Source organism: Cricetulus griseus, chromosome 3 (assembly GCF_003668045.3).
Source record: "Cricetulus griseus strain 17A/GY chromosome 3, alternate assembly CriGri-PICRH-1.0, whole genome shotgun sequence".
Classification (NCBI taxonomy): Eukaryota; Metazoa; Chordata; class Mammalia; order Rodentia; family Cricetidae; genus Cricetulus; species Cricetulus griseus.
Genome location: NC_048596.1, coordinates 149,364,485 through 149,386,443, shown reverse-complemented (window position 1 = coordinate 149,386,443; position 21,959 = coordinate 149,364,485). Strand labels below are relative to the sequence as shown.

Sequence of the window (21,959 nt, the reverse complement as noted above, 5' to 3'; positions counted from 1 at the left end):
GTCCTCTGTCACTTGTGTACTTCACTAACACAGGGCTGGAACATCACAGGTGTACATTAAATGCTAATTGAATTCCAGATACAGAAAAAACATCGTGAAAGATGAACTGTTTTTCTATGCCTCCTTGGAGATGATCAAGTTTCTTTCCTAATACCTGTTGCCATATGGAGTGGTGCCAAAATTATGAGATTTCTGGAAGCCACTGTAGTTTAATTCAGTTGTCATTTTGTGTGGTTACCTAGTGCAGAGCATTCCGTACAGGCAAGTGGAATACATATGGAAGAGATAAAGAGGTTTGAAACCTGACCACCCGAGAGTAAGTCTCCATTAATCACTTGCTTCTTGATTTAGGCAGCTGTAGCTGGGTAAGAATATTCTGGGTCTGGATTTTAACTCAGATTTCATCACATACAACCTTGTGACATTGAGCAACGTATTTAATGTCGTTGTGCATGACTTTCCTCTTCTGTAACATGCCACAGACTCAGAGTCTGTTGAGGATTAAATGAGTTACTATGTATAAAGTATTCAGGATCACTATTGGTATTCTCTGCTGGCATTTACTGTTAATGAAGCTTTGGTTTCCTCATGGAACATCCAGATGAGTCAGAGACTAGGTCACTTGACATTGTAACAAGGACAGTGAGTCTCATAGAACTGGACTTAATAAAGTGCTACAAAGGGGTGGTGCAGACTCACACATGTTATTGTCTTGCAAGTTGAGAGGTCAGAAGTCTGAAGCTCAGTGAATTGTCAGGGCTACCTGTGTCTTCCAAGCCTCTGGTGCTTTACTGCTGTTATTTGTGTTCCTTAACTGGTAGAAGCATCACTGGTTACACTAGGCCATGTTTCCTTCTGTTCCTGTTTATACCATCAGCCATGTGGCCTAAAGGTCTTTCCTACCCCGTATGCCTCATCTGTTATATTTGCAGTAATGTCGTTCCCAAATAATGTCACATTATGAAGTGCTAATGATTTGGACCTAACATATCTACTTTAAGGATGTACATTTGAACCCTTAACTTGGGTGCAGAGATTATCTGTTGAAACTCTGAATGCAGAGCCTAGAAGGAAGCATTGGTGATTAGTGTTAGCTAGGCTTGGTGTCACTTTATCTTCTCCTTTGGCTGCAGAGTCCTGTGATATTTCTCTGAACAAGTTGAAGCCAAGTTTCTTAACTCTTGGCTTTGGGTGATATGGTAGCTTGCAGGTGAGTGGATTCCTTCAGTCTTCTTGTTTTTGGAATGGAGTGGAAAGAACATTCCCTTCCTCTATCATGAAGCAAGAACACTGAGGTGCTGGTGGCATATGTTAGCCCACATGCACTTGGCCATGGTAGTTGCTAGCACAGGTAAGGGGCCCAAAGGGTTTGGAAGGTTCAGAAGCACCAGTACACATGGGCTCATTTGTGTTTCTCAGGGTTACATTGCAGTCAGAATGGAAACATGACTTTTATTCCACTTGGGAGCCAAACATTTGCTCCACAGACTTGTAGATATCTATGGAAACAGCCCTAATTTTAGCCCTGTTATACTTAATACCAACTCAGAGAGTGTTGTTTTGGGTCAGTGCCCAGGGAATTGGGAACATAAGGAGGCTGAAGGGTCAGGTCAAGCAGTGTAGCCCAGGGATTGGCGAACTTGGGAGGACACTGCAGGGATCTTTAGTTGGATCTATAAAGGTCAGCTCCAGATGAGGATGATGCATGCCTAATTCCAGAACTCAGTAGGATGAGGCAGGAGGATTGCTGTGGGTTGCAGGCCAGCCTGAACTATACAATTAGTTCCAGACCAATGTGAACTACAAAGGAAGATATCTGAATAGATGGGCTGGACAGAGAAGTCATGATCAGAAAGATCCAGGGTTCTGAATGCAGAGGTCTCTCTTGCTTCCCCATTTTATATGTCTTATCTAAATTCTGATCATTTTGAAGCCATTGCTTGATCTTGCTTCTCTTGTCTCTATCTCTGGAATTCTTTGCTCTGTCCTGAATTCCTGGCAGCCTTCACAATCCTGTTCATGTTCTGTGGCAGCATTTTTAATTCTGAGGTTCACCCATATGCCTTGAAGACCCAGAAATTATTTTTGTGCCTTTGAAAATCAGCCAGGGTTATTGTCATGCCTGTATACTGAGCCGGCTATCAGGTAGACATTCAGAGAATACACAGCACAAGGAATTTGAAAAGATTGTTGATTTCTGTTTTACCCAGCCAATGGCCTAGGGCAACCAGAATATAATAAATATACATTTTTTTAATGGAAAAACTTGGTTTGTATGAGAGACAGACATGACCTGTGATTTTAATATGAATATTATATGAAGGTTACTGCAATTAGAGCCCATACCATGAAGGATGTTGGGTGCAGTGGGGTGAGAGAAGATCTGTGAGAAGATTTTAGGATACTTAGGAAATCACCCTGTCCTTCTAGCTTAGTAAACCCCTGTAGACTATCAGACAAGAGAAAGAACTTTAGACATCATCTAATTTTGTGTCTTTTGAAGCGTGATATTTAGCACTAATATTTTTACCTTATCAGTGGTTACTTATTTTGGTAAACATCCCAGGACTACTGGGTGGTGTTCCCATTTGCTCCAGACACTTGAAACATAATGAGTGATTGCCCTGTTTAAGTGTTTGGAAGCTAGATTTTGGGAATGGAAGAAGTGGTTGTTTCTTGTACTGTCTTCATATACATTGTGCACTTTAAGTGGGATGAGTTGTGTTAAAATTGGAAAAGTAGTGTGCCAGGGACTGAAGGGAGGATAGTGAAGATTGGGCTGGGGCCCCTCCTGTGAATGATTGGTGAAGGTGAGTGAAGCACAGGTAGACCAGATGGCTCTATAGGTAGTGTAAGCACTCAGAACTTGAATCACATCTCCTCTTGTCCATTGTCTCAGCATGCACTGAATATGTGCTAGCTTCTACCTAACTTTTGGGTACTGCTGTGGTTTGCATATAGTTTGAGTGTGACTCCCAAGGTTTTGTGATCTAGAAACTTGTTTGTTCTTCAGTGTACCCTGTGAGCAGTGGGGTAGCCTTTAACAGTGGATCTAGTGGAAGGTGCTATGCCTTTGAAGTGTGTTACCTTCAAAAAAGGATTAAAGTGAGTTTCATGTAGAGCAAGCAAGTCCTCTTGCGAGTTGGTTATTTTTCTAACAAGCCTGGTCCTTGAATCCCTCTGGCTTCCACCTCACATCTGCTTTAAAAGGGTGCCTTCTGCCATGTTGTGATGTAGCTAGAAGGTCCTTATAGCTCCATGCTGGCATTATGCTTTTGAGCTTGCCAAGCTATGATCTAATAATCCTCCTTATAAAGTGTCAAGACTCAAGTGTTTTTCTGTTGTAACAATAATGGTCTAGTAAAATACTTCTTATTGATGCCATTTAATTCCACTAACAATATTGTGAAGTAAATGTGGCCTTTCCTTTGCAGATGAAAGGAGACTCTTAAGAGTAGAGGACCAGTGATAATATGGGAAAGCTATCATTGGTAAGAAGCAGATCAGATCTTCAGCATAGACCCAGAGGTATGTAATTGTATCAGGTAGCTACAAAGCAAGTGATGGGAGCTATAGATTTTAGAAGAAAGAAAAGTGGCAGAGCCAATTGCTTCTTGGTAAAGCTCTTCCTAATGTCTAGAATGCACCGCTCAGGAGAGCCCAGGGACTGGGTAGAACTTCTTGGCTGTGGGTCATATTTATTTGCCCAGGGTGTTTTTGTTCCTCAGTTAGGAAGCAACCCCAGCTCACAGGGTGAGTCAGAGCAGATCCCAGAATAGAAGCCAGAGGGCATGCATATGAAGATCATACATATCTCAGTAGTTTTGGTTCTAAGATTTCTGCTTTCAGTGATGAAGCTTTTGTATGTGATACTGTTTGCAGACTGCTTTATGATCATTTATTAGTGTTGCTTGGCAACAGTGCCCCAATTTAGCCATATCCGCTTGCCAGGGGTATTCAGTCCTAGATTCACCAAGAGCCTAGGTCACTGGTTCAGCATTATCAAGCCGACTCCCATCTGTCTGACTGTCAGTTCCTATTGCCATCTGTCCATGCACCCACCCACCCACCCATCCATGATAACTCCCTTTTGTTAGGCACTCTCTCATAGGTAATTTTACTTTTTACCTTCGCATTCCATTGATGGTGGCATTAATGAGTAGTAGAATAGGTGTGTTGTGCATAAGCAAGGGTAGCATCTTCATTAAGACCATAAGTTCATGACACAGCTCTTGTTCACAAATCTCTGCTGCCTAGAAGAGTGCCTAGTGCATTGTTGGTACTCTGAACATATGCTCAATAGTGAACCAGTTGCAAGCTGTGTGTATGTTTACAGTTACTGTAAGCTGGTCTCAATACTTATTTATTAGATATACTCAATAGCATTGAATAATTTGGTTGCAATTATTCTTTTTTACAGATGAGGAAATTGAGATATAAGTCACCCACATCTCTAAATCAGGCCACTTCTTTATTTCTGAACCATTGTTTCCTAGCAGAACATTTATTTGCTGGAAAGGCTCTTTCTGTGCACTCTCTCCTATAGGAACAACCAACCACAGGTAGTTACTACATATTTGCAAGGCCGTTTGTGCTGAGGAGGATCTAAGTTTTATATTATATTTAAATTAAGTCTTAAAAGTTACATGTGACTAGTACTACCATATAGGATAGTACCAATCCCTATAAGACTATCTTTAAATAATAATAACAGATGACATTGAGTGTTTACTATGTGCCAAGCTCTGGATCCACCCAGAAACCTGAATTGAATGATTTAAACGTCAAAGCCCTGGGTGAATTCACAAGGGCCAGGCTACCTCATGCACCATATCCTATGTCTTACATTTTACACCAAGGAAGTGTTGTGACTCAAAGTTTTTAATCAGCTCCTTGTTTCTCTCCATTTTTTATGTGTGCACAGCAATGGATCTTGTTGCAGAAATGAAGATATCATTGTTCTAAATTTTTGTCAGCTACCAACAGAATGCCTTTCTCCCCTCCCCCATATCTTCCTATGGGGGGGGGATCAATTCTATATGCCACTTTGCAAACTCACTGTCTCTACCACATGTCTCATTTAGATTAAAGGCATTTTTTCCCCCATGATGTGAAGTTATGGCAATGTCATTTGGGGAAAAGAAAGCCAATATTCTTCACAGGATATTCTGTCATAACTCCAGACAAATGAAACAAAATCCACTTTGTCTGATGGTTAAAATATTTCAAGGTTAGGGTGGGAAGAAGAGAAGGTCAGGTTGAGTTGAGCTGCAGTCTCATTGGGTGGAACAAACTTGCATCTTGTGAGTTGATGACATTTACAGTACCTGGCTGAGCCTTCCTATCCTAGATGTCAGTGAGTTTCCCCCTAGACCTGGTTACAGAGTAGAAACCAGAGAAATTGTGCTTCTGCATGGAAGTGGAAGCCACTGCAGTCTGTGTGCACCGGATATGAGTAGTACTTTAGGATATAGACTTGCCTTAGTGTGTTCTGTATGCTGCTCATAACTGTCAACTAATCATGTCTCATTTGGAAGCTATGAAGTGACATGAAGCAGGGCCAGGAATTCAGGTTAGAAGCAGAATTGGGTGAAAGTAACTAAGAGAGATACATGGAAGGAAAGCCAGAGAGATGAGTCTAAAGGATGAGACCCCATATGAGCACAGCCCAAATTTAGACAAGATTTTGTGGCCCAGGAAGTGTAGGCTAAGGGTGTTTTAGCTTCTAAGAATAAATATGGCATGATGTGGCCAAGGACCTCTGGGAAATGACTTGATATCTAGATTTTGACTAAAGTTCAGATTTCTCTTCCCTCTGCTGACTCATGACAGTCATTTAGCTATGCCTATCCATTTGGCCCTCTCTCCATTCATCCATCTAGCCACCCATCCATCCATCCACCCACCCACTTACCCACCTGCACACATCATCTAGTTACCTACGCATTCAGTCACCTAGTTCCTACACATCCATGAGTACAGTATCAGAGTCTCTCATCTATGTGTGGCTTGGGGGATATGGTTATGCACAGGAACTGTCCTTATTCTCATGGAGTTCCCAGGCATGCATTTCTGAAACAGTCATGAGTAGTTTGTGATGTTCTGGACTTAAGGCCAATGGTACATGCAGTTTTCACTAGCAATGTGTGGTCAGTGTTGACTTTCTCACTTCCCCTCTTGTCTGTATCTATATTATGCATAGGCTATTTCATTATACTCAGTCTTTATCCTTCTTGAGAATAGGGTCCTCCATGGCCTCCTTGTGCCTTGGCTCAATTGTAGACATTGACAGAGAGTTAAGGATGCTGAACTAAAAGGAAGCTGTTTCACATGCAAGAGACTTGAGGCAGGGCTTGAAAGGGTCACCATTGATCTGAAGAAGCTCCCTGACCTTCCTAAGGTCCCAGCTTTCTTCTCTCTGCATCTATTAGCCCTGTGGGCTGTCAGGTAACTCCCAGCCCTCACTGAAGCAGAAGCTCAACAATGCCCATTACCTGTGTACATACATATCTACGGTCACCTGGTGACATGGAGGAAGGATACAGGCATTTGTCTTGGACTGATAGAGACCACACATTTACTTTGTCTTCAAGACAAGCTGCTGTCAAGTATGCACATGGCAGAGAAATTCTTGATACCTCAGAACCCCAGGGTGTCCTTAATTTCAGGACCCTTGGTTTTCAACCCTTTGAAATCTCTTAATTCACTGGGCTCTTAGGTCTTTTAGAAAAGGAGATGGCACCATCCATTTATGACCAGGGTTCTGTTCTGAGGCAACTACTGATAGATAGGCCCAGCAGGCACTGAAAGTAGAATACAACATAGCTTACTCTACCATATTTCTTAACTTTCATTTCATTGAGGCTATGTTAATCTTACTTTACAAAGGATCAAGCAGCATTGGGGTGGAAGAGTGGGACTTGACCTCTAATATGTCCATACCAATGTTCCTGCTGTCACTGTGCCTTATGTAGAGCTTGGAGAAATAAACTCACTCCTGAGATAAAAAGGGGTAGGGAGTACCTGCCTTTTGATACATGATCCCATGCTTGGGCAAGAAGATTGACTTCCCAATTTTGTCTTCTATAAAATAACAAAAATAATGAGATGATGGTGATGATTACATCTTACTGAGTATGGTGATGCTCACCTGTAATCTTAGAATGTGAGGAATAGGCAGGAGGATGATGAATTCAAGACCAGCCTGGGCTACCATAGCAAATAAAACAAAATGAGTATGGAAACAAAATGGGGATGGAGCTCAGTGGAAGGTACTTGCCTAGTATGCATAAGATCCTGGGTTCACCCTTTAATACACACACACTCTCTTATGGTATAATAAGGATTTAAAAAGATCCAGTAGAAAATCTTTCAACATTGCCCTCTAGGACATTTTTGCTAGAAGAGGAATATTACTCATCAATAAGATTGTGGGTGTGTTTACTTCTGCTAATTTTGACCATGCAGTGGCCTTTATTCATTACTATAATAATGAAAAGGAGCTTTTGCTTTGTAACATGAAGTTCAGGAATAACACCACGTGGCCACTGAAAATGTAAAACTGAGCTGAAATTTGGCCTGTGGGCCGACACTGCTTTTTCTGTGATTCAGCTTTGTCTCCCAGGGTTCTGGTGGCAGTTGCTGTGTCAGGAAGAGCCATGATCTAGCTGAGCATCCCCATTTCAATCCTAGAAAAAAAAAGACAATATAAAATTATATTTCTCAAGGCCACTGCTCAGGAGATACTGTAAGCCCCCTTCCCTGTGGAAATCCTGTGGGTTTTACTTGGTGGGGTAGAAGCTGTTTCCTCAGAGATGGTATGCATCTTCCCATCATGCTTCCAGGGGCAGTGGGGAGAATCTTAACTTTGTTTCCTTTGATGTTTGATGTTACACATTCTCTCCTCGGACCTTTCAGTGATGTTGTCTCAGGTGTGTGGCTCTTCTCCACTTAAATTGAACTCATGGAGGTCAGAGGACTTGACTATGTGGAAATTGTTTCACCCAGATCTTGTCTTCTTTGTCTTAGGGTTTTTCTTTCATTACCTTTTCTTTTCTTTCTTTCTCCCTTTCTTTCTCCCTTCCTTCCTTCCTTCCTTCCTTCCTTCCTTCCTTCCTTCCTTCCTTCCTTCCTTCTTTCCTTTCTTTCTTTCTTTCTTTCTTTCTTTCTTTCTTTCTTTCTTTCTTTTTCTTTCTTTCTTTTTTTTTCAAGACAGGGTTTCTCTGTGTAGCTTTGGAGCCTATCCTGGCACTCACTCTGGAGACCAGGCTGGCCTTGAACTCACAGAGATCCGCCTGCCTCTGCCTCCCGAGTGCTGGGATTAAAGGCATGCTCCACCAACGCCCGGCTTTCATTACCTTTTCAATTAGGAGGACCAATTCTGGCTTAAGGGTTGGGGCAGCTAAAACATTTATTGGCTGCAAGAACTTGGGGGTGGAACAGTTGTTGGGGAAAGGATCTGAGAATGGCATCAAACCTGAGGTAGGGGAGATGTTTAAACTGGCTGGCACGCTGGTATGGCATTCTGCACGTTAAGAGGTTTGAGGTTGCACAGCTGATCCAAGTCCTGTTTGGACTCATTCTGTGATAATCTGCTCTCATTCATTTAGCTGATTCTTTGTGCTTTTGCAGTTAAGTTGTAGGATCAAGGTGTGTGTGTGTGTGTGTGTGTGTGTGTGTGTGTGTGTGTGTAGGGTGGGCATAGGAGAATGAGAACAGTTTTCAGCGTTGCCTTCTTTGGTCCTTTTGGCAGTTTAGATGATTGGAAAGTTTTACATCCCAAGCCCATGTAGTGGCTGTGATAGACTACCAAGGTGATAAATTTGCTGTTCTCTCTGCAGATTTAAGTGAAAGTAGTACTAAAAAAGGGGCTGTGCTTCCTAACCTTTCCTTACTGTGCAGAGGGGAATGAGGGATGTGGGAGGAAAGGAGACAGGAGAGGTGTTTCACTCAGGTCATCACTACTGGGGAAATATTGTTTGGAGACTTGGAAGCCTCATCTTCAGCCTCTAAGATGAAGGCTCAAGAGATTAGCTGGAAGCATGGAATTCACACCTCCAGAGTCCTTGCAGAGTGTGTATGGGTGTGGTTTGTGCTTATGAATTCAGTGTAGCAGAGCTGTGAGAGCTGTTGGCTGCTTCATCTCAAAGGGCCCCATGTCTTGGGTTCTGCCCACAGGTGGATGGACCTTTTAGTTGTTATTTTGTTGGCTTAAAATGTTTTCTAAAAATTATAAAAAATTTATACTTAATAAAGATTGTACCTTCTTAACAATTTTTAATTGTATAATTAAGAAGTGTTAAGTAATTCATACTGCTGTGCACTCAATCTCAAAACTTTTTTGATCTTGTACTATTGAAATGCTATGCCCATTAAACATCTCACCTTTCTTTAGACTCTGGCAACCACCATTCCCTGTGATTTGACTACTGGAAGTGTCTCAGAAGTGTGGTCAATTAATATGTGTCCTTGGTAATTGACTGATTTCACATAGTATATTATCCTGTAGATTAATGTATGTGGTGTTGTGTGACAATTTTCCATCATTTTAAAGCCTGAATAAATTCTGTTATAACCCTCATACAGGTAGTATGTTTACTTTCTACTCATCTATTCATTGATGTGTTCTTGATGGAACATTTAGCATGGTAGTTTCCATCTCATATCTGCAATTTGTGTATTTTACAAATGATTATAGACCAAATTGGTGTGAAATGCCAGTCTGCTTGGCAATTGACTTATTTTAGCTTGAAGGCTCTTCTAGCTCTAAGAGTCAAGAACAAATTTGACAAGCAAGGGACAATATTTTGTGTATGTGTGTGTGTCGTGGTGCATGTATGTGCATTACATGCATGCAAGTGTCTGCAGAGACAAGAAGAGGGTGTTAGATCCCCTGGAGATGGAGTTACAGGTTTTGAGCAGCTTGATGTAGGTGCTGGGAACTGAACCTGCTTCTCTGTAAAAGCAGCAGGAGCTCTTAACCACTGAACCAACTTTCCAGTCCCAGGAAGCATACTTTATAAAGAGACCACTGAAGAAAGTTTTGGAAATGTTGGCTGAGGATCTTACTGGATCTTCTTGCTATTCAGCTGCCAGTATCCTTCCTCTTGGCTTTCTCCAGGGCTTTACTGTTGGGTTCATGGGTTCCCTGGACTTGCCAGTGTGTGTGTGGGTCAGGGCTTGCAGCACTTGATGCTCCTGTGTCTAAGCTTTTTGACAAAATATCTAAGACAACCACTTTATGATGAGGAAAAGCCCATGGTCATTTAATCTGCTGCTGCTTGTCTGTGTTCATGTAGCACATTACATTAGGTATGTGCAGGGTAGAATAACTAACTGTTTGCCTCATGGCAGGTGGAAACCAAAAGTGAGACTGGAAGGGTCTGTGTCTGGGGTCGTTGTCTCAGCATCCCAACTTTAAGGTCATGTCTCAGATGACCTCACTTTATTATATTAGGTCCTGATTCCTAAAGGTTCCATCCTCTTCTGTCAGCACCCATGTGCTGAAGTCACAGCTTTAACACACGGGCCATTGGTTGTATTCCATATCTAACTTATGGAATCATGAAATCCTGTATTTCAGCCCTATCTCACTGGACGTTCCTTCACTGCCCTGACCTCTTATAGAATGAAGGTCTGGACACCTTTCAGTCCCCAAACCTAGAGGTTTCAGATGCCGTAGGAGTCTGCTCCTGTCTGAGCTGTCCCTGAAGTCTCTATGAACCTTTAAGCCAGGGAATTCTTTTGAGTTCTACTAGCACAGCTTCTGGGGATTGACTTTGTACTATGAGAGGGTACAGTAGGAGGTGAAGGTTTGAGCTTGTTTTGTGCTTTGTGCCCATTGTTTTCCCCAAGTATTTTCCTTACCTCCCAAAGGTCCTCCCAGTGGCCTAGTCTCCCAAGGTATGTTCTCAATGCAGCTAGCACAGTCATCCATCATCAGTATAGTGGCTCCAGTCTAGGTGAAAGTTCACAAAGTCAGCTCTCTGAAGCTGGCATGCTTCCTCAAGCCCAGGACCTGACAAATGGATGCAGCCTATGTGCAGTGGTGGTTTACAGTGGCCAAGGTGAGATCTGTTGTGTGATTGGCCCTTTCTTCCTATCTGATCAGTCATCAATTTCTATTTAAAATAAGTGCTTTGTTTGTCTGGGAGAGCCCTGAGTCCTAATATCTGACACATACCTCTAAATCACTCTGTGAAAAATTTAAGTAAGCATTTCTTTCTTACCTTTCCCCAAATGCACATTTAATTCAGCTTTCCATGCTCCTGACTACATCATTTCTTGCAACTGTGTGTCTGGTGGTGATATTTATTGCATCTTTTGAATTCTAGCCTTTTGGGGTCTCCTCACTATTTGGGTATCAACGCTCATAATAGATTTTCTATTGCTCTTGAGGAGCCTGTTGCTTCTTCTGGCAGTACAGCCAGATTGGAAAAAAGGGCATATGTGAGCCACTCTGTCTGCCCTCTGAACCTGACTTTTTTCTGTTTGCTCTCAGGAAAAAAAAATGAATAAATACATAAATAAATTGGAGGGTGGAAGGAAAACAGAAAGATAAGGCATATGGGCTCATCTGACAGCTAGTCTTAAAGGGATTTTGTCCCTTTGTATTTTTTTTCTCACAATCTGTATTAAGGAAACAAATTTAGGAGTTGGGGAGATGTCTCAGTCAGTAAGTACTTGCCCTTGTACAAGTGTTAGAATCAGGATCACCAACACTCACATTTAAGATGGGCATGGTGGTATATGTATGTGACTGTAGCCCTGGGGTCCAGAGGCATGGCAATATCTAGATGTTGCTGGTTAGCCAGCCAGTGAGAAATGGACTCATTAAAAGACCCTTTCCCAAAAAGCACATTGACTTTCATGCTCACAGAGGGTGCAAGGAACCACAGTAGTTGTCCTGTTCAAGTTAGAGAGCCTGGGAAGCTGGCAGCTGACTCAGTCCAGCAGCTGGGAGCCATGGCAAGTTGCAAGTCCCAGAATCCAGAGGCATCAAAGCTGGAGCCAGGTGTTCAAGGGCTCCATCAGAATACCTACAGAGAGATGATTCAGAAGCCAGTTCCCCCACCTTCCACTTTTCTGTTGCATCTAGCTTGCGATGATTGACTGGTGGTGTCCACCCTGAGGGTAGGTCTACTCCTTCACGTTACTGACCCATGCACTGGTCTTCTAGAATCATCAAAGGTCTTTGCTAGTTCTTTTGGCATTTTCAGTGCAGTCAAGTTGACACCACCACTTTGTAACTTCAGGTCCTTCCCAAAGGCATATGGCTGAGCCCCACCCCTGAGACTGAATTTAATACAGATTCATTGGCTGGGGCTTAGCACATATGTACTGAAAGAAAGGGTCTGATGTGATATTGAATGCTCTCTGGGTAAAAGGGTAATGGGCTTTCCAGACTTTGAAGATCTCTTGTTTGATAGATTAGGGAGTCAGAGAATGATGTGCCCAGGAAATAGGGTTCTCTCAGTACCCTACTCTACCCATCCTCCCAGATCAGTTTCAGTGCCTCCTTGTCTAGAAAGAACTCTGGGGCTCTTTGACTAGAAACCATTCTTGTCACAGTATGTCTCTTGTACTCTTACCTTTCTGCGTCTATAATCCCATGACCAGTCAGATCAGCCACAAACTTGCAGATGATAGAGTGCTACCTGACTCAATGAGGAGCCCTATAGTGCCTTCTTCAGAGTCTTATATCTAGTTGATGGTCAAATTTATTTTAGATATATCACCAGTTAATTTATGAATGACTTTCTGAAGTCTTTGAATTTATAAGTAACATAGTCTCTCCCAAGATACTTCTTTCCTATTCAGGCCAGAAATACAGCTCATTTTTATTAGATTGCCTTTTTTTTTTCTTTTAAATTAAAAAAAGGCATACTTGAGGGAGAAAAACTCTTTACTTTTACTTTGTAATTAGCCTTGATGATGAGACTATGGTTTTCATTATGTTTTATTTTTGCTTTCCTGGAATTTATCAAGTGGCCTCTTTTCTATAAAGGTTGCTCTAAGAGAGCAAGGGAATTTGATTAAAACACTATGGGGATTTACTTTGTATTTTTTAAGAAATAGGGATTACATTGGAAGGGGCTGATGAGAAGATAGAGAAATTTCAACTTGGAGCTATATCAAGGGCTGGGAAGGAGAAGCTCCCAAGACAAGATTTATTTATTTATCTTTTGCAATCAACTGCTAAAGTAATTAATAGTCAGTTTTATTTTAGAGATTGTTTTATATTTAACAAGGCATCCTAACTCATCCCCTGTGGCTGTGGCTTTTGTGCCTAGGGCAAGGTCTGTCTTTAGTAAGCACACTAATAATTACATTCATCAGCACAGCTTTGTGAAATTTTTAGCTGCTTAAATATGATACTTTTATTTTATTTTGTTTTTAGTTTGATACTGATGGATGCTTTTGGTTAATTCCAGAGTACCTCGGTAGTTTGCTGAATCCCCAAGAGTCAGCATTATGGCCTTGGCTCTTTTTTAGCATGTAAAAGAATTATCCAGGGAAGAAGTCAGTCTGAGTAAATGGGGCATGCTGATGGGAGTGGAGGCTAGGGTGGGTGTGGGTAGATGGATCTCTGCCCTTCTGGGAGGAGCTTTCTGGGACCTGTTGAGGACAGTTTTACTTTCACACTCATTTCTTCCTGTCTATGGCTGAACTGAGAAGTTTTGTTGAGGATGTCCAGAATCTCTGGAACAAAGAAAAGGAAAAGCTTGAATCCATCTATTCATATATTCATCTATCCATCCATCTGTCATCAATCTATCCACAATCCATCCATCATCCATCCATCCATCATCAGTCTATCCACCATCCATCCATCCATCCATCCATCCATCCAATCATCCATTCATCCATCTACCCACCCATCCACGCATCCATTGATCCATCATCTACCCACCCACCCACCCATCCATCCATCCATCCATCATCAGTCTATCCACAAATCCATCCATCCATCCATCCATCCATCCATCCATCCATCCATCCATCCATCCATCATCCATCCATCCAATCATCCATCTATCATCAGTCTATCCACATTCCATCCATCCATCTATCCATTTATCATCCCACCCACTCATCCATCCAGTTAATTTTCAATGTCTGCCACAAAGCTGATGTTGAGGATATAGAATCTCTATCTATGTGTGTATACTCCTGGTAGCAAGTTCTTTCCAATTCAAACACGGTAGGAATAGCATTGATATTTTCATTATCCTTGGGCGTATGTATGTATGCTTATTTTAGACTCACAATTGTGTGATAAAAATGTTATCAAAGGTTTATTACCCACACACACCCCTATATGTGTGAGTATCATATCATATAGTGGTGCATGGAGTTTTGTAGAACAGTTAGAGTTATGTAATTTTATGACCTGGGTTTCTTTATGTGAAGCTCTTAAATACCTAGAGCATTGGTATTAGCTCTTCTTTGAATTTCTGGTAGAATTCTGCAGGGTTTTAGTTGGGAGAGTGGTGGTAGGGGAGGACGGGAGGAAGAAGGGGACTGGGATTGTCATGTAAAACAATACTGTTTCTAATTCAAATAAAAAAATCTCATAAACTCTAAAATTAGCAGCATGTGCTCTGTATTTCTCAGACAAGTTGGTTAGTATTTATTGATGCTAAAAAGGCAAAGACTATATGAGAATGGACATCTTGACCAGTATACTAGGAACACATTAGTATGATTTCTAGTCATACAACAATTTAATTTGACAATCGACCGAAGGCAATTATAATCAATGAAAGTATAACCGATAAATATAAGTATTCCACCTCAGTGAGGAGATTGTTTATAGGAGTGACTGAAAGAATTTTTATCTCATGTTTGAAACTGCAAGGCTCTTATAATCAATACCTACCAATAAAGCACAGTTATTACTTGCAAAAAAAACAACAAAAAACAAACAAACAAAAAAACACCTAGAGCAGTGGTTCTCAACCTTCCTAATGTTGCATCCCTTTAATACAACTATGTTTTTGTTGCTACTTCATAACTGTAGTTTTGCTACTGTTAGGAATTGTAATGTAAATGTTTGTGTTTTCTGATGGCCTTAGGTGACCCACATTATAGTGGCTTTTGACTTCTAAAGGAGACATGACCCACAGGTTGAGAACATCTGACTTAAGAGTCTTATGCTCCTCTTTCATTCAGGATAATGGCTGAACCTCTTCATAACACTCAGTAGATAGGTTTAACTCATGAATGGTTTGCAGACCTGGCAATAGGGGGAAAGGAATGGAAAGCACAAAAGTCTTATTTTGGTTTCAGAACGTATATTTTTACGCCTGAGTCTGGGAGTTTCTCTGGGTCAGTCCTGTCTAAGCTTGACCTTGAGTCTTGTTTGTTCTAGGAAAGGAAGCTTGTGGCAGGGAATCTAGAGAGACTGTGAGATCCCACCCATTGTTTCCATTGGCTCATATGGTATTGGACAAGTTCTTCCACTTTTTTGGAGCTCAATTTAATCTGTTTAAAGTGATGGAAATACCGGCTTATGGAATTCTGGATTTTTGACAAGTTTCCAATCCAGGACATCCTACACTGAATATTCTCTGACACACACCAGCAATTCCCTGGGGTATAGTGTCTTCTTGTTTGCAATGATCCAATAAACCCAATTTTGTTGGAGCATGTGTGTGTTTCTAGTGAACCTTGGTTCCTGGGGCATTGTCCCTTGGTGTTAACACATAGACATTACTTTAGGCATGGGTAGTATGCTTCTATGCACTGAATGCTACTGATGAACTATGTTATCCTGTAAGGGGGTTGACCAGATGGCTCACTAGGTTTCCTTAAGAGTCTCACATTCAGTTTTTCCTGAAGTTTATTAGGTACTTCCTATGTGTTATATCTAGTGAGGACTACAAGAGAAAAGGAGGTGTTGTCTTTGAATCCTTTCTGAGGCTACAGTGCTTATACCAGTTTTATTAACTGTGAAACTCTAATGATGATGACTAATAATATTGATAAATAATATTAATGCTGAAAATAGCATAGTTTCCAAGAGATAAATGTTCTGTCACTTAAGCTTTGATTAATTCCCTCTTTAATCCTGTAAGTGCTATTGTTTCATTAAATACATGAAGAAATGAAGACACAGAGGGTAAAGAATTTTGTTGGAATCATACAACTAAAAATCAACAAAACAGTGATTCAAGCCCATCTCTCTGTCTTCAAACCTTAAATGAATCTCTCTTTCTCTGTCTCCATGACTGTCTGTCTGTCTGTCTGTCTGTCTGTCTGTCTGTCTGCCTCTGAATGTGCTTGTTCATGTATATGTGTGATATGTGTGTGCAAGTGTGTACATATGTGTATGTGCTCATGTGTATGTACAAAGTTCAACTTGAGCTATCATTCCACAGATGCTACCTTAAGGTAGAGTGTCTCACAGATCTGGAACTTGCCAACTGAAGTAGGCAGCTTGGCTACCCTATAAGTCCCAGATAACCTTTGGGACTAAGATTAAAAGCCTGTGCCGCCAAACTGGTTTATGACTTGGGTTCTGGGGATTCAACTCAGACAGACACTTTGCAAGCTCAACTGTCTCCCTGGCCTAAACCTCAGATTTTGAATCTTATCACTTTAGTAAACTAAGATTATTATCACTTAGCAGGTGGCCGAAGGATATATTAAAGTGAGTGCATAGTTTAGTTAATTGGGGAACCAAGTCAAATATATATTTAATGCTTGTTGAAATAAACCAAGATGTGTTAGAAGCTAAAAAGGCAAGAGTTAAGGCTATATGTGCTTCAGTGTTAGCATAATGGGGGAAGATGTAGACTAGAGTGACAGAGACTTGAAACACTATTGCAGTGGCAGTCTTGATGAGTACTGGTTCAGGAGTTAGGAGACCAAGTCTTATCCTGCTTGTTTGAATGTGAACTTTAAATGCCACTCACGGATTTTAAATTATTGGAAACAGAATCACGAATCTCTTTAATTATATCACAGTTGACTGGTATGAGAACATCCTAATGTGGTCATGCAAGTAGAAGGATAGGGACTTGCTTTAACAGTAAAGAAAAAAGAAATTACGTATAATTTCAAGGTATTTTTTTTTTTTAAAGGAAGTAGACTTGCTTGTGTGGTACAATTTTAAAAGCTCCTATATGCTATGTGTTGGGTCTTGGAAATAGGAGTGTGATGGGAAGGCATATCCAGGAAGGGGTGGACAGGAAGACAGAACCATGGATAAGGAATTCCTTCCATCAGAATGGCCTGTGGGCATGTCTTTGGGGGCATTTTCTTGATCAATGATTCTGGGAGAGCCTAACCCACTGTGATCAGTGCACTCCTTGGCAGGTGTTCTGGGTTGTTTAAGAAACAGCTGGACAGAAGCAGGAAAGCAAGCCATTAAGGCAGCATTCCTCCATGGTCTCTGCTTCAGTTCTTGCCTTGAGCTCCTGCCCTGGCTTCCCTCAGTGATGAACTATACAAGCTGAATAAACTTTTTTTCCTCCCCAACTTGATTTTGGCCATGGTATTTGTCATGGCAGCAGGGTATTTATTGCTGTGATAGAGCTGACAATGTAATTTTTGGTGAGGATTGTGACAGCATTTGGAACTATATCTGGAAAAGCCATTGAGTGCTCAGAGCTTAATGAGCCTTTGTGGGAGCTTGGAAGATAATGCTGAGGGAAACTCAGACAATGAAGCCTGGTCTGGCCTATAAAGTTTCACAGGGAAGCAAAGACTCTATCAAGGTTGTTTGTGTGATATTTTCAATTAAGAATCTGTGGATGTGAAATCTTTTGTGCTTTTCTGGGACAATGAAAGCTGGTAAGCTGGGGTTGAAAGTCCACTGTGACTAATAAGGGACCAGCATTATTGAGGTGAAATCTGTGAAGTATTTCTTCAGAGTCACACAAGCTGTAGTCCAGCAGGGGATGGGGCAAGGCTGCATATCAAGCTGGCAGCAGGACCTTGCAAATAATGTGTAAATGTCTCCCATGAGGTACTGGTTTTGTAGGCATGAAGAGAGTCATGAAATGCTGCCGAGTGGCACTGTGTGGCAGGGTCAACATCCCCCTGAAGAGAGGCTTCAAAAACTAGGACAAGCCTATTCTTGGTTACTCCTGGTAAACAGGCAAGGTGTGGTCTGTTATAGACAACAAGCTGAAATGTGTAAACTTGATGTGATTGATGGTAAGTAGACAGTCTAACTACTTAACATTTACTTGCACTTCATGGATTCTGGGGTTGGTGGCAGGGCTGAGGGTGAGGACTCAGATTAGTGGGACTTAGAGTTCCAAAAATGTGTTTTGACCTCAGCTGTTTGTCTCTGTGTTTTATGCATTAGAACATTCCCCTAGGATTTTGTTTAAGCAAAAAAGAAGTTTCTGCAAAAACAAAACACAACAAACAAACAAACAAAAAAACAGAAAAAAGGTAGAGACCTCCATCTGACTTCATAAAGGAGGAAATGGAAGCCCAGAGAGGAGGGAAGGGAACCAGATTCATCCAGAAGGCAACTGCCTATCTCAGCCCACTGGCTGCTGTTCCTGATCAGTCATGCTCTCCACCGAATCAGTGGGCTTTTAGCTTCCTGCATAGCTATCTGTACTCTGTACTCCAGGCTGCCTTTCCCATTTAGCCAGAGCTGCTGAACTCCTCTGCCTGAGGCATGCCAAGGAAGAGTCCTTTGAAAAGTGCTTGCTATGTGTGTGCTCAGAGCCCCCACCTTGCTCTTTTCAGCTCTTGGCACTGCAGCTGTGCCATATCACTTCCACCAGAAGACAGCCAAAGATGGCAAATTTGGGAAATGAACGGTCTCTTTGGGAGCGCACATGGGCCAGAAGGTTCTATATTGAACACTAAATCACTTTTAATGCTTGTTTCACTGCTGTCCATCCATATTTGCCTTCAGCAAAATGAAGCAGCCTAGAAGAGCCGCAGGAGAGCCCTTCTTTCAGGTCCAGAGACACCTACAGGGCACAGTAGGAATCCAGGGTTATAGGAATATTGGGTAAGTTGGAAGGGTTTCCCCCAGAACTAGGTAGCCATCTAGGAAAGGGTGGTATGGAGTAATCTAGAAGGAAAAGGTGCTCTTTCTTTTTGTTAGGCTAACAGTAGACCTTAAATCTACTTTTTTATACCCTTATCTGTATGATAAGGCTTGTTTCCATTGATAACATTTTTGCTATAGATTTGGCCTGTTTACTGGAGCAGTGGGGGAGAGGCAGTCAGGATGGTGGCAGTTACTCTGTGTGCAGGTTGGCTTTGTGACCTCACCCCACCACCCCTGCTCACTTCAGATGAAATCTATCTATAGCTTTAGAGCACTACCTTTGGAGTAAGGTTTCTCAGCATCAGAAGAATCCTTAGAACTGAGCTCAGCCCTGGTATCTGTTTACTCAAGGCATCATTAATAACTTCAATCTTTAATGAGTACTTTCTGTATGTCCGGAATGGGTTTCAGGGGTGGCAAAGATCTAGGCCATACTTGCAGTTATATAATCTAATACTATAATGAAAAATAAGATTGAATGATCAAGTTTATTGAGTCTTTGCTCCTTGCCAGACACTATGGTAATGGTTTGCCTATGTCTTGACTTTTCTGTACTCTACAGCAATCAGAAAGGAAAGCTTCTATTAATAACCCTTTTAAAGACAGAGCATTAGAGGTAGAAAGAACATATAACTTACATGAGGGCAGGGAGTTGGTAATGAGTTTATGCCAAAGACAGGATTTGTGCTGGACAGCTGCCTTCAGATTACATGTTCTTACCACCATACTCTGTTGCCTTGCATGGTGGGAGGGGCTTGCTGTGGCCCATAAGGCAATGGGGAAGGAGAGGAAAGACAGCACTTGAGTGAGAAGTTTATAGGGTTAAATTAGAGGAGGCTTCCCAGAAGAGGTGACTGACAAGAGTGTAAGATCAGGGTATGGCTGTATGGGGCCAACTAGAGTCCAGAATAGCAAGCACAGGACTATTTGGAGAACTGTAGATGTGCTGTGTGCTGGGATAGAAAATAGATTGATGCATTTTTTTTTAATTAGCTTCTTAATCATCATCTGGAAGGAAACCATTCTGAGCAACATCATTAAATACAGTTCTGATAAGCATGGTCACTACTATGTATCATAAAGCATGTCCACATATGAGTGAGTACATATCATGTTTGTCTTTTTGTGATTGGGTTACCTCACTCAGAATGGTTTCTTCGAGTTCCATCCATTTTCCTGAAAATTTCAAGATTCCATTGTTTTTTTCTGCTGAGTAGTCTCCATTGTGTAAATGTACCACATTTTCTGTATCCATTCTTCAACTGAGGGGCATCTAGGCTGTTTCCAGTTTCTGGCTATTACAAATAATGCTGCTATGAACATGGTTGAACAGACATCCTTGTTATATGAATGTGCTTCTTTTGGGTATATGCCTAGGAATGGAATTGCTGGATCTTGTGGTAGACTCATTCCCATTTTCTTGAGGAGTCGCCATACTGATTTCCACAGTGGCTGTACAAGTTGGCACTCCCACCAGCAGTGAAGGAGTGTTCCTCTTTCTCCACATCCTCTCCAGCATAAACTGTACCACAAGGGTAACAGAACTTTGCTGTTTCTCTGGGGATTTTGTTTTTTACTTTTTTTTTTTAAATGGAGAGTGCTGGATGTCTCTACAATTTTGTTCAAATGACTGCAGAACCTGGAAAAGCTGTTGCTACTATTGATGCAGAACATACTGTATACACACACACACACACACACACACACACACACACACACACATATATATATATATATATATATATATAATTTTTGGAAACTTTAGCTGTGCTGTCAACTTTGGAAAAAAGTATCCCAGTTTACCGAATTCAGTTGGCATTGTACAAAAATTAACAGCCATATTGTTCTAGAAATGTTGAACTTATTTTTTTTCCATTTGTACAGGGGTAACACACTGTATTAAATATGTAAGGTCTTAAAAAAATATAGAAGGGATTTTTGAGAGCCCATCCCATATGAAGGGATGCTCTCTTGGCCTGGACACATGGGGAAGGGCCTAGGTCTGGCCCAGGATGATGTGGTAGACTTTGGGGAGCCCCTTTTGAGGGCCATACCCTGCCTGGGGAGTGGAGAGGGGATGGCTGGGGCAGGTGGGATGTTAGAGGGGAGGGAAGGGAGAGGGAGAAGGGATTGACATCTGAAGCAAGCTTGTTCCTAATTTGAACTAATAAAATAAAATAATAAAAAAAACTAGATAGATACACCATGCTGGAGAACTCTCAAGGGTAGCATCTAAACTGTTTTCCAATTTAGTAGTCACTAGTCACATGTGGCTACTTAAACTAAATTGAAATTCAATTATATTAAAAATCTGCTTCCTTGGTCTCTGTGGCCACACACAATGAATTGCTACTGTAATGGTGGGCACATGTGTGGAATTTTGTGTATTGCCCCCAAAAGTTCTGTTGGACAGTATAGGGCTGACTCATTTCCATATTTGGCACATGTCTGCCTGGCTTCACCTGCTTGTACCCTTGCTCCCAAGAATACAAAATTCCAGGGTATTTGTTCTAGTGGAAGCCTGTGTGCTGACTGCCTATTCCTGAAGAGGGGAATTGGAGGTGTGTGTGTGTGTGTGTGTGTACTGTACACTTGCTCCAGAGGTGAAAATTTGTGACATTTTAAAAACCGCATTTCCCAGGTCAATAAACAATCCCCCCTGAATATACCATTTTCCCTGTAAGCCAGGAGAACTACTAGTTTCATTAAAAAGGCTGTGGCAAATCTATTTTTAATTTTACTTTTTATTAAAAACACCTTACTGCTCAAGATCATAATCTCTAACTGAATAATAGGTGTCATTTTAGAGTTGAGAATAGCCAGCAAAATAGCACATACTGGAGGTTCTTAAGAAATAGGATTTTGTGCTTTACATTATTGTAGGGACAAAAATAGGTCAAAAAGCCTTTCCTTTCTACTTTAAGTACAATGT

At 41.4% G+C, this 21,959-nt stretch overlaps 1 protein-coding gene across 14 annotated transcripts in view; it reads left to right on the top strand.

Annotated features, from left to right (window-relative positions):
* The window catches only part of Large1 (LARGE xylosyl- and glucuronyltransferase 1), a 520,809-nt gene that overhangs the window by 50,382 nt on the left and 448,468 nt on the right, over positions 1 to 21,959 (top strand). For 9 of the 14 annotated variants that reach the window (XM_027410527.2, XM_035442497.1, XM_027410536.2 and 6 more), the window contains one exon: positions 3,435 to 3,528. The exons of the other annotated variants lie outside the window; for them this stretch is intronic. The gene's annotated coding sequence lies outside the window, so the exon portion shown is untranslated. The remainder of the gene's footprint in view (positions 1 to 3,434; positions 3,529 to 21,959) is intronic. 14 annotated transcript variants of the gene reach the window in all.